Source organism: Staurois parvus, unplaced genomic scaffold, assembly GCF_062004578.1.
Source record: "Staurois parvus isolate SC_StPar_1 unplaced genomic scaffold, SC_StPar_1.0 ptg000126l, whole genome shotgun sequence".
Classification (NCBI taxonomy): Eukaryota; Metazoa; Chordata; class Amphibia; order Anura; family Ranidae; genus Staurois; species Staurois parvus.
The window spans coordinates 3999030-4011210 of record NW_028317922.1 but is presented as its reverse complement, the minus strand read 5'-3'; positions in this window follow the sequence as shown (position 1 = coordinate 4011210).

Sequence of the window (12181 nt, the reverse complement as noted above, 5' to 3'; positions counted from 1 at the left end):
GTCTATTTTTTGGTAACTGTGTGCTTGAGGTGATGTGTGCCCCAAAAGCTTGTCCTCAAAATTGTATGTTAGTGCAAATAAAAAAAGGATCATGGACAGTACTCAATTGTTCCTTGGTAACTGTGTGAAATTGACTAATAAAGGGAATGTGTATATACCTGTTCTTTGTTTATAATGGTCAGGTAATTAAGTAATGATAAGGGTTTTGTTGTGGTGCTTTTGTGATAATCAATTATAAATAAATTGGGCGGTGTCCAACTCCAGTATATAATTATAATGCAGTGCCTCCAGCCATTACGGCAAATACGTTAATTAATAATATTCAATAATATAGACACCTTACCAAATTTATCACCACACTGTAAATTTTCTTGAGTTCTTTTACCAATGTGATTTCTTTCCCAAATATACAAATATCACCAATTTGATTAAAAAATAAATAATGTATTTATGTACAAAAATATTTCTATATGTTTTAATACAAACTAATATACTGGTAATGAGTATTTCCTACACACAATCAAAGAATAACCCACAATAAATTGCAATTAGGTCAATCACAATATATATATATATATTATAGCAGTGTAAATAACAAAACCTTGATTTTCTCAGTGGTTAGCAAATCTCAGTTGTTAGTATTCAGTATATAATTTCCAATTACCACGGCCTAAGAGAATTAGGAAAATATTCCTGATATAATACACACTGACACACTTCCATATGTCTTAAGAATAATACTAGTATAGCAGACCAGTTTAGAGAAAAAAATAAACTCTAGTCTACAATCAATTCAATACGGTAATTTAGCAACCAATCTCTCCATACACCATCCAATCTCGAGGGTTCAATCAGATCAATACAATTACATAATAATTCAGTAAACATATATAAATTTTGAATGAATAAAAAGTTGTGATACTTGGCCACAATATCTCAACACTCCCAATATAGCGTTCTCTGAGTTCTTTGGGTGGAACAGCAGATTGGTAAATATGTTGTTTCTCATCAGCAGTCTCTCCAATCAGCAGTTTTCTTCTTGTCAGGAAACAAGCAAGAGTTGTCTTAGCAGGCAAACATTATTTTCGGATCAAAAATAGGGTCTTTTAAGCAGGCAAAAGGTTTTTCAATGAAGTATCTACAGTCAGCTTTTCAAGTATGTTTTTCAGGGTTCTTTCCAAGTTTTTCTTTAAGGGTTTCTTCAAGTGTTTTCTTTTAAGCGTTTTTCAGTTTTTTAAGTTTTTCAAAAGTCTCCAGGTATAGCCTTTTTTAAGGGTCTTTTTCAAGGGTTTTTTTTAAGGGTTTTCTTTCTTTCACTTTTCCTGCATATATATATATACTGTGAAGATCCATTGTCTGCTGGATCCACCCATGGTACATGACGATTGGACTGCCAAGAATGCCGTCTATTCTAGAGGTTTTTTACCTGTCCACTAGAGGCAGTAATTTTCCATGAATAGGAATGTTATTACTTGGTTATGAGTAATCTCTCAGTTTATGTATGATTTTAGTGATAAAATATATGTCTTGCTGAAATATTAAAGTGGCTTTCATAGATATCCCTTTTGATAATGTCCATATGTTTGAGTTGGTTTTGTGGCTCATCTTTATTAGATGAGAATTATATTTTTATGGTTTGTCCAGTGGTCTGAAAATGGTAGATATTAAGAGAATATTCCCATAATTTGTTTTAGCATTTTATCAGATGATGCTCATGCGTTACTTCAGTCCATCATATCTGATATCTCATATCTCTCCACGCTCTGATTTAGGTACATATTGTTGGTAATCAATTGTTTTAATATCTCTGAAACAGTCTACCCAAATCACAATCCATACCATATGTCATTATAACTTGCTGATATTTGGTTAATTATTTTTATGATTTTGTAGTTGAAAAATGTATTAAATTGATTCCTGTGGTCATAATACATATAGTATGAATGTCAGCTGAGTATTTTGCTGAGGTTAAGACCTTGGTTCCCGTAAAGTGAATTGCATAGATTCACAGTCTCTGTAAACACCTGAGGAGTGTATGAGTAGCTTGGGCTATTGTTTGTGTGCTCATTGGTAAACATTCAGTTGATCTCCCAGCAAAGATGCGACTCTGTGAATAATAGGTGTCACTATTCCCGACATAGGCTAATCTCCTTTTCGTGACTGTACAATTGTAACATCCATTTAAGGCTTTACTTAGTAAATAGTCATTTGGGAAGAGCTATCTTCAAGGTCCCTTATTGTCTTTACTTGTTATATTTCTCAAAATTCAAGTACCTAGATGCTGTGTTTTCACACTGAACATTTATGACTTTTGGTCAATGCCAGGTTGTTGTTGGGTCAGGGCTGTGTGACTTCATTGTATTCCTAAATAGGTCATCTATATTCAGTCAACGATTGTGAATGTCTTTTGTTTGAAATGGTATCTTGTAAAGAGCAGACACTTCTGTTTCTCGAGAAATTGCTGATATTCCATAAATGTCTTATTAAGTGGTATTTCTTTGGTAATTTATGTATCAAAATCATAACATTGTACTCACTATAAAAATCCTATTCTCTGTGTTCATTAACCACTTGCCTACAGGGCACTTATACCCCCTTCCTGCCCAGGCCAATTTTCAGCTTTCAATGCTGTCACACTTTGAATGGCAATTGCGCGGTCATGCCACACTGTACCCATATGAAATGTTTCTCTTTTTTTTAGACAAATAGAGCTTTCTTTGGGTGGTATTTAATCACTACTGGGTTTTTTTTTTTTTTGCTAATCAAACCAAAAACTGAAAATTAAAAAAAAAAAAAAGTTTTTTCTTAGTTTATGTTATAACATTTTGTAAATAAGTAATTATTCGCCTTTACTGATGTGCACTAATGAGGCTGCAGTGATGGGCACTGATAGGCTGCACTGATAGGCGGCACTGATGAGGAGGCACTGGTAGTTGGCACTGATGGGCATTGACAGGCATCACTGATGGGCACTGAAAAGCAGTACTCATATATGGCACTGATAGGTGGCACTGATAGGCAGCACTGACTGGCATTGATAGGCAGCACTGACTGGCACTGTTAGGTGGCAATGACTGGAACTGTTAAGTGTCACTGATGCGCACTGATAGGCAGCACTGACTGGCACTGATAGGTGGCACTGATTGGCAGCATTCATAGGCGGCACTGATAGGTGGCACTGACTGGCACTGATAGGTGGCACTGAAAGGCAGCTTAGATGGGCACTGATATGTTGCATTGATGTGCACTGGTAGGCACTGATATGTGGCATTGATGTGCACTGATGGGCACTGACAGGTGGCATTGATGGGCACTGACAGGTGGCATTGATGAGGCTACACTGATCATCAGTGCCCTGATGATCAGTGTAGATGTCCCCTCTGAGGAATACCGATTACCGGCTCTCCTCTCCTCACGAGCTGTCAGCGTGACAGCTCGTGAGGAGAGGAATGCGGATAACTGGCATTTCCTTATTTACATGCGATCAGCTGTAATTGGATACAGTTGATCACATGACAGAGCTGAAGTCATTGGCTTTTTCCTCTGATCAGTGATCCCAGGGACACAGCACACCACCGATCACCACGCTACAAGCCCCCGGGGGTGCACACTCGCGGTTAGAGTGGGAGGACGTCATATGACGTCCTCCCAGAATGAACCGCCCTGCTCCAGTCATTTCGTTATATGGTGGGTGGGAGGTGGTTAAAGGACAAAGCTACATCTTAGGCTCTTGACCAATGGGTTATAGTGCTACCTGCAGGAGTAGGGTGCTAAAGACAAACAAAAGAGCTGCCTGGAGGCAGCCCCTACAGTTTGTCAATGTTTCCTAAGCTGGATCTTTGATTCCTCCCTCCTGCTCCTGCAAGAAGCTTCCGGAATATAGAGCAGGGGGAGTCAAATGACCAGTATGAATATTTATTTTGTCCCAGCCAATCTCTGGAAGGAGGAGTCCAGAAGGTGGCTGGGAAGGTGATAAATATTTGGAAGGCCTTTCCAGAGTGTCAATATTATTGCACAGACCAGGTAATTATAACATCTTTTTTATTTTAATTAAAAAAAAATAGACTTTACAATCACTTTATTGATGTGTGTATCTCTGCTGAAACAGCATCTGTTACATATCTTACTTTTACATAGATAGCAGTCTTATGGTGCAGAACATCCACCAATGAGAAGTGTAGTTCTTGCTGCAGTACACTCAGTACATTGATCATCATGGATCTCTTGCTTGGCACCTCCTCCATTCATAAAAACCTTGAATTATTTTCCATGAAAGCAAGATGTTCTGTGATTGGAGGAGGAGAGATTGTAATGTTCATCTAAACCTCATACAATCACGTTACCAGATGCTGCAGTATGTCCAGGAGACACACTTCAATGGAGCAGTAAGGAGTTCTAATACAGTCCAAGCTAAAGTAAGCTGGGTACACTTTTTGATACTTATAGTGTTTCATAAAATACCGTATTTACTCGAATGTAATGCGCACCTTTTCTGGCCAAAAAGAGGCTCTAAACTCGGTGTGCGCATTACATTCAAGGGCGCCTTACATTCGGAGGCAAACCTTCAACACACCTGGCAGTGCCGCCACCACATCCAGCAATTCTGCACTGGCTGCAGGGAGTACCTCCCACACACCCGGTGGTAAGGTTCCTCCAGCACCCCATCCCTCATCTCCTCCAGTGGCCTCCTCCCTCATCTCCTCCAGCACCCCCCTAATTTCCTTCAGTGGCCCCCTCCCTCAAATCCTCCAGCGGCCTCCCCCTCATCTCCTCCAGTGGCCCCCTCTCTTATCTTGTCCAGCGCCCCCTCCTCATCTCCTCCAGCAGCCCCCTCCCTCATCTCCTCCAGCGCCCCCTCCCTCATCACCTCCAGCGCCCCCCCTCATCTCCTCCAGGGCCCCCCCTCATCTCCTCCAGCACCCCCCCTAATTTCCTTCAGTGGCCCCCTCCCTCATCTCCTCCAGTGGCCCCCTCTCTTATCTTGTCCAGCGCCCCCTCCTCATCTCCTCCAGCAGCCCCCTCCCTCATCTCCTCCAGCATTCCCCTCCCTTATCTCCTCCAGCGCCCCCCCCTCATCTCCTCCAGCGCCCCCCCCATCTCCTCCGTGGCCCCCCCTTATCTCCTCCAATGCCCCCCCTCATCTCCTCCAGCGGTCCCCTCCCTCATCTCCTCCAGCGGTCCCCTCCTTCATCTCCTCCAGTGGCTCCCTCCCTCATCTCCTCCAGCACCCCCCCCTCATGTCCTCCAGCACCCCCCTCCCTCATGTCCTCCAGCACCCCCCCTCATGTCCTCCAGCACCCCCCCTCATCTCCTCAAGCGTCCCTCTCCCTCATGTCCTCCAGTGGCCCCCCATCTCCTCCAGTGGTCCCCTCCCTCATCTCCTCCAGTGACCCCCTCCCTCATCTCCTCCAGTGCCCCCCCTCATCTTCTCCAGCGTCCCACTCCCTCATGTCCTCCATAGGCCCCCCCATGTTCTCCAGCGCCCCCCCCTCATCTCCTCCAGCGGCCCCCTCCCTCATGTCCTCCAGTGGCACCCATCTCCTCCAGTGGCCCCCTCCCTCATCTCCTCTAGTGGCCCCCTCCCTCATGTCCTCCAGTGCCCCCCCCCCCCGCTCATCTCCTCCATCTCTGTGCCATAGTTTTAAGCTGTCATTCCAAGCTATACTTAAACTTAAAAAGTTTTGCAAAAACTTGTTTTAGATCAGTATTTGGTTTAATATTTATATATAATTAAGTTTACTATATTGTAATAAAAATGTAACATAACATATGGTGAATTTATTGTTGCTGTCTAAAGTACTGTAATTACCAAAAGAAAAAAAATCTTAACATAAGCCCATTGTCACATCTTATTACCGTATTTTCACATATTACCAGCAATAAAATGAAAGTCCATAACCTGAACCCATTGTCATATGCAGGTGCGCACTACAATCACCATCAAACGTTTTTTTCAATTTCAAGCCTTTCAAAATAGAGGTGCACATTAGATTCGATGGCACATTAGACTCGAGTAAATACGGTAATAACCCCACATTATGGTTTAGAACTGCTGTTTAACCAGTAAGGCTGTAATAAACCCCAAACCAAAACTGTAATATATTGCAGATTATCAATCATTAAATGTTTTGGCTGCATTAGTTTTATTTTTTAGCCTATTTTCCCCTCCGTTTTCACCTGATGATCCATCCAGTAACACACCTCCTGTATTCAAGTGCCTCCACTCTGGATGAAGGAGCAACAGAGACATCTTTGGACAGCAGCATTGTTAATCTGGGGGTTGGGGAGTGTTAGATGTATTAGCAGATTTAGATGCACTAACAGTTAAAGCCAAACCTTAATTAACACATATTAAAGCAGTAATAAACCCAAATGTAAACATTTATATTAATATATATTATATTGCAGTTTACCAATTCTTTGTTCTATTTTCATCTGGTGATTCAGCCAGCAACTCTGATGTTTTTCAGAAGTACAAGCTCTCCAGAAGAATGTATCCATTTACATGGATGAGGCAATCCATTTACCACTGACAGGGGTGATTGAAACGATCAGCTTTTATTAATTCAGATAAAACCTTTAGTCCAAAATGGAAAAAAACTGTTTACTGTAACTGATTATAAAGTATTAGCTAGAGTTGGCTTCAATTTGTTATTATATTCAGAAATTCTAATACATTTAACACTTCCCTCCCCCCAGACTGACAATGCTGCTGTCTGCTGTGTCCTGTGCTGTTTCCTCCAAAGTGGTGTCTCACTAAAACAGGAGGTGTGTTACTGCCAGATCACCAGGGGAAATCAGAGGGGAAAGAGCCAAAGAACAGAAAACCATTGCAGCCACCATATCTAAGGATTGGTAAGCTGTGATATAATTAATTTTTGGTTTTGAGTTTAATACCTCTTAAGCAGTTACAGTAAACAGTTTATTTCCTTTTGTGATGAAGGTTTTACATAAATAAAAGCTGATCATTGCAAGCACTCATGTAAATGGTTTGTCTTATTCCTCAAACTGCTGCATCTGCAGGACAGCTTGTTCTGTTAAAAGATAACAGACTTATTGGCCAGATCACCAGGTGAAAATAAAGAAAAGAAAGCCTAAAAAAGAAAACTAATGCAGTCTGCATATCTAAGAATTGGTAATCGTCAGTATAATAAATGTTTGCTTTTGGGTTTAATAGCTTTTTAATTCTGCTTTCTGGTGGCCCTTAAAGGATAAGTTCACCTTTCTTAACATGTTACATCTTACACTGATATTCAGGGTGTAACATGTAATATATAATGAATAGACCAGTCCCCGCTCCCCCTCGCTCCCTTGCTTTGACAGCTAATGGGGGATCTTCTCCTCCCGCTAGCTGTCAAACTTTTTTAAAAATGCAGCCACGCGGCTGAATTACTCATTCACAGTCCTCTGGGAATGAGAAAACTACAAGTCCGACAGCCTTAGCGGCTGTTGGCTTGTAGTTGTCAACGAACTACCATGGTGCTATGGAGTGCCATGGTAGTTCATTGATTCTTCTTGTCAGTATATCTGCTTGCCCAGTACATACTGTATGAGCAAGCAGATATGCTGACAGGCAGGGGCAGACTGACAACTCATGGGGCCCCCGGGCAAGAGGGGATCATGAGGCCCCTGTGTCCTTGCCCAAACTCAAAAAAGCCTATGAAAAAGGTACCAGGGGCATCTCATGGGGCCCCCTACTGACCTCGGGCCCTCGGGCAGTGCCTGAGTTTCCAAATGGTCAGTCCGCCCCTGCTGACAGGTCTGCAGGAGACCTACATGGCACCAGCGATCTGCTGATCACTGGTACAATGGTTTACAGGCTCCTGCAACAAAAAATAATAAATGCACATTTTTTTTACCTGCAAAAAAAGTGCATTTATTATTTTTTAAGGTGAACTTTTCCTTTAAATTGGGCTTTAATGTGGGAGTTGTTACGTGGTCGACAAGAGGTTAAAAGAATAAGTAAATAAGTGTTGCTGTGTTAAAAGTAAGTAGAAGAAAAGAAAAGGCTTCTTGGTGAAGTTTATTTGATCTTTTGTTTTCTGCTGTCACAAAACGGCACAGAGAGAAGCTGTATGAGTGTGTTTTATGAGTCTGTGCTTGATACTCTGATACAGAGGGACGTCTGTACTGTCATGATTCATCCGCTATGAGGACAAGCCTGTAGGTTACTCATTGTTTTCTAGTAAATAGTCCGTGGTGTACAAACATCCATGGATCCTCCAGCACACTTGCTGCGGTTGGCAGTAGACTAGGCTGTCAAGAGTCAGTCTGTGTGGACGGTTTATAAATAACACAGCCTCCTGAGCTGTCAGATCTTATGGCTAGGATTAGTCATATGGACGGTGACAGCAGGAGACACCACAGGATATCCCCCAATACATAACTCTTATTGACTGGCCCTGGGTGATGGGCAAAGCAGATCAAATCTTACCTGATTACAGAGCTTCAGTGACAACATCCCTTCAGACCCAATAGTCTGCAGAAAGTCATCACAAGGTCAGATAGGATGGATTCAATGTGTTAGGAATCACTCATCTTCAGAGTCCTGTCAGCAGCTTCTCCTAATTGTGAGATCCATGGTACATATTAGGTGCACATCCTCTAGCATTTGAAAAATACTGTTATAACGCACATTCTCTATAGCAGTGCTCTCCAAACTGTGGCCCAGGGGCCGGATATGGCCCTTTGCTTGCTTTTATCTGACCCTTTGGGCATTTTTTCTCCCACTGATGCATGACACTATTCTTTCCACTGACACTAACAAAGGGGCATAACTACGGTTACTGACATCAATAATGGGGCACTATATCTCGCATTGACACCAACAATGAGGCACTATTCCTCCTCCTACTGCCAAAGATGCATTGTTTACTTCCACTGATGGCAGTACAATTTCTACTCCCAATGGCCACAGTCCACCCCCCCCCCCCCCCCCCCCGAAGTCTGAAGGACAGTAAACTGGCCCTTTGCTTAGAAAGTTCTGAGACCCCTGACCAATACTGTCATAAGACTGACACTGCAGTAGCAGATCACTTCTCCTAAAATGTTGGGGATTATACACTTACAGGACTTAAAGCACCTTCTAGTTACATGTACAGTGGGGCAAAAAAGTATTTAGTCAGCCACCAATTGTGCAAGTTCTCCCACTTAAAAAGATGAGAGAGGCCTGTAATTGGCATCATAGGTAGACCTCAACTATGAGAGACAAAATGAGAAAACAAATCCAGACAATCACATTGGCTGATTTGGAAAGAATTTATTTACAAATTATGGTGGAAAATAAGTATTTGGTCACCTACAAACAAGCAAGATTTCTGGCTCACATTACAGGCCTCTCTGTACCTTCTTCTTTAAGAGGCTCCTCTGTCCTGCACTCATTACCTGTATCAATGTCACCTGTTTGAACTTGTTATCAGTATAAAAGACACCTGTGCACAACCTCAAACAGTCACACTCCAAACTCCACTATGGTGAAGACCAAAGAGCTGTCGAAGGACACCAGAAACAAAATTGTAGACCTGCACTAGGCTGGGAAGACTGAATCTGCAATAGGCAAGCAGCTTGGTGTGAACAAATCAACTGTGGGAGCAATAATTAGAAAATGGAAGACATACAAGACCACTGATAATCTCCCTCGATCTGGGGCTCCACGCAAGATCTCACCCCGTGGGGTCAAAATGATCACAAGAACGGTGAGCAAAAATCCCAGGACCACACGGGGGGACCTAGTGAATGACCTGCAGAGAGCTGGGACCAACGTAACAAAGGCTACCATCAGTAACACACTACGCCGCCAGGGACTCAGATCCTGCAGTGCCAGACGTGTCCCCCTGCTTAAGCCAGTACATGTCCGGGCCCGTCTGAAGTTTGCTAGAGAGCATTTGGATGATCCAGAAGAGGATTGGGAGAATGTCATATGGTCAGATGAAACCAAAATAGAACTGTTTGGTAGAAACACAACTCGTCGTGTTTTGAGGAGAGAGAATGCTGAGTTGCATCCAAAGAACACCATACCTACTGTGAAGCATGGGGGTGGCAACATCATGCTTTGGGGCTGTTTCTCCGCAAAGGGACCAGGACGACTGATCCATGTACAGGACAGAATTAATGGGGCCATGTATCGTGAGATTTTGAGTGCAAACCTCCTTCCATCAGAAAGGACATTGAAGATGAAACGTGGCTGGGTCTTCCAACATGACAATGATCCCAAACATACCACCCGGGCAACGAAGGAGTGGCTTCGTAAGAAGCATTTCAAGGTCCTGGTGTGGCCTAGCCAGTCTCCAGATCTCAACCCTATAGAAAACCTTTGGAGGGAGGTAAAAGTCCGTGTTGCCCAGCGACAGCCCCAAAACATCACTGCTCTAGAGGAGATCTGCATGGAGGAATGGGCCAACATACCAGCAACAGTGTGTGCCAACCTTGTGAAGACTTACAGGAAACGTTTGACCTCTGTCATTGCCAACAAAGGATATATAACAAAGTATTGACATGAACTTTTCATATTGACCAAATACTTATTTTCCACCATAATTTGCAAATAAATTCTTTCCAAATCAGCCAATGTGATTGTCTGGATTTGTTTTCTCATTTTGTCTCTTACAGTTGAGGTCTACCTATGATGCCAATTACAGGCCTCTCTCATCTTTTTAAGTGGGAGAACTTGCACAATTGGTGGCTGACTAAATACTTTTTGCCCCACTGTATATGGTTTTGGTGGGGCAGGTTAGGTGTTGCTCTCCTTCATTTTTCCCCAATTAACTCTTAGGGCCGTGGATAAGGGGGTACCACCAGTCCTCCTGCATGGGGCCCAGGCCAGCAGGGGGGCCCAGGAAGCTAAGTGAATTGGATGTGGGCAGGGAGGGTGATCAGCACAGTGGCGTAGCAATTACTGGACTCTCTCTGCAGCAGCTGAAAGTTGGCTTCTTCTCTCTTTCCCATTTTCAGCTACTGCAGAGAGAGCCATAAAGGGGATCAGTTCAAGTAATTGCCACCCTGCCGCACCCATCACCCTCCATGTGCACCAAATGTTTCCTGCTTCTGCCCAGGCCCCCATGTGTGCCCCCACCCCTGCAGTGCTGCCAGGTTCCATCTTCTCCTTCCCTCTGGCAGCTGCAAGCACACAATAAGATTCTACAGGATAGAGAGTGGGTGAAGGGTCTGGGAAATATGTTACCAGTCGCTTCCTTTCCTAAATGAACACAATCAGTGCTTAGAACTGATCACCCACTGTATTCAGTCATAATAGAAGCAAAGTTAACTGTGTGTTTTTTGGGGTGGGGGACCTGACAGGTTGGCTGTATGGGGCCCCGTGGTTTCTAACAGCAGCCCTGACCCCAAGTCTGGGTAACATAAGAGGGCTGCCCTGGTATGTGGGTTCTTCTAGGCTATGCTAGGCACCTGAAACAAGATCACCTTATTACACATACAGTATGGGACAAGGCTGAGGCCACTGTGGGGGAATACTCCAACTTAAGGTGGGCCTCCATTCTTAGAGATGAACGTACACCTGCACCATAACGGTCCTCCAGTTAACTCTCAGGTCCCTGTGCACATGTCCATCCTACCACTATAGTTTGCAATTAGGAGGGACACGCTGAGGTTTGTCCACAACCACCTGTCCATTGTTTTCCACTACCGTTCCCAGCAGCAGAATTGGCCCTGTTGTGTACTTAACCCAAGCTCCACATGTGCACTTGACTTGACTTTTGAGCTTCCGTACCTCTGTACAGGATGGTAATCTTTGTGGTGCAAATCCGCTCCTGTTGCTATAGGAAACAACATGTCCCTGGCAGATAGAGGCTGTGCCACCTATAACAAGTACATGCTACTGACAGGCTGAATTAACCGACTATAGACTTCCATTGCCCATGGCAACCACATGTAGCACTGCACTACAATGACTCTTCTAGTGCTAACTCTTCATACCCCAACATGTAGTGACCCATAGCTGTAGACTAAATGTAGGATGGTGCCATTTACTTACATTGCACTCCTTTAACCCTTTAGCTGACAGAGCTCTTGTTAAAAAATCATTTTAGACCTGAAGATTACACAAAACCCCCCAAAATGATGTTTTCTGAAAGCAGACACCCTAGAGCAGGGGTGTCAAGCTGTTGCGAAACTACAAGTCCCATCATGCCTCTACCTTTGGGAGTCATGCTTGTAACTGTCAATC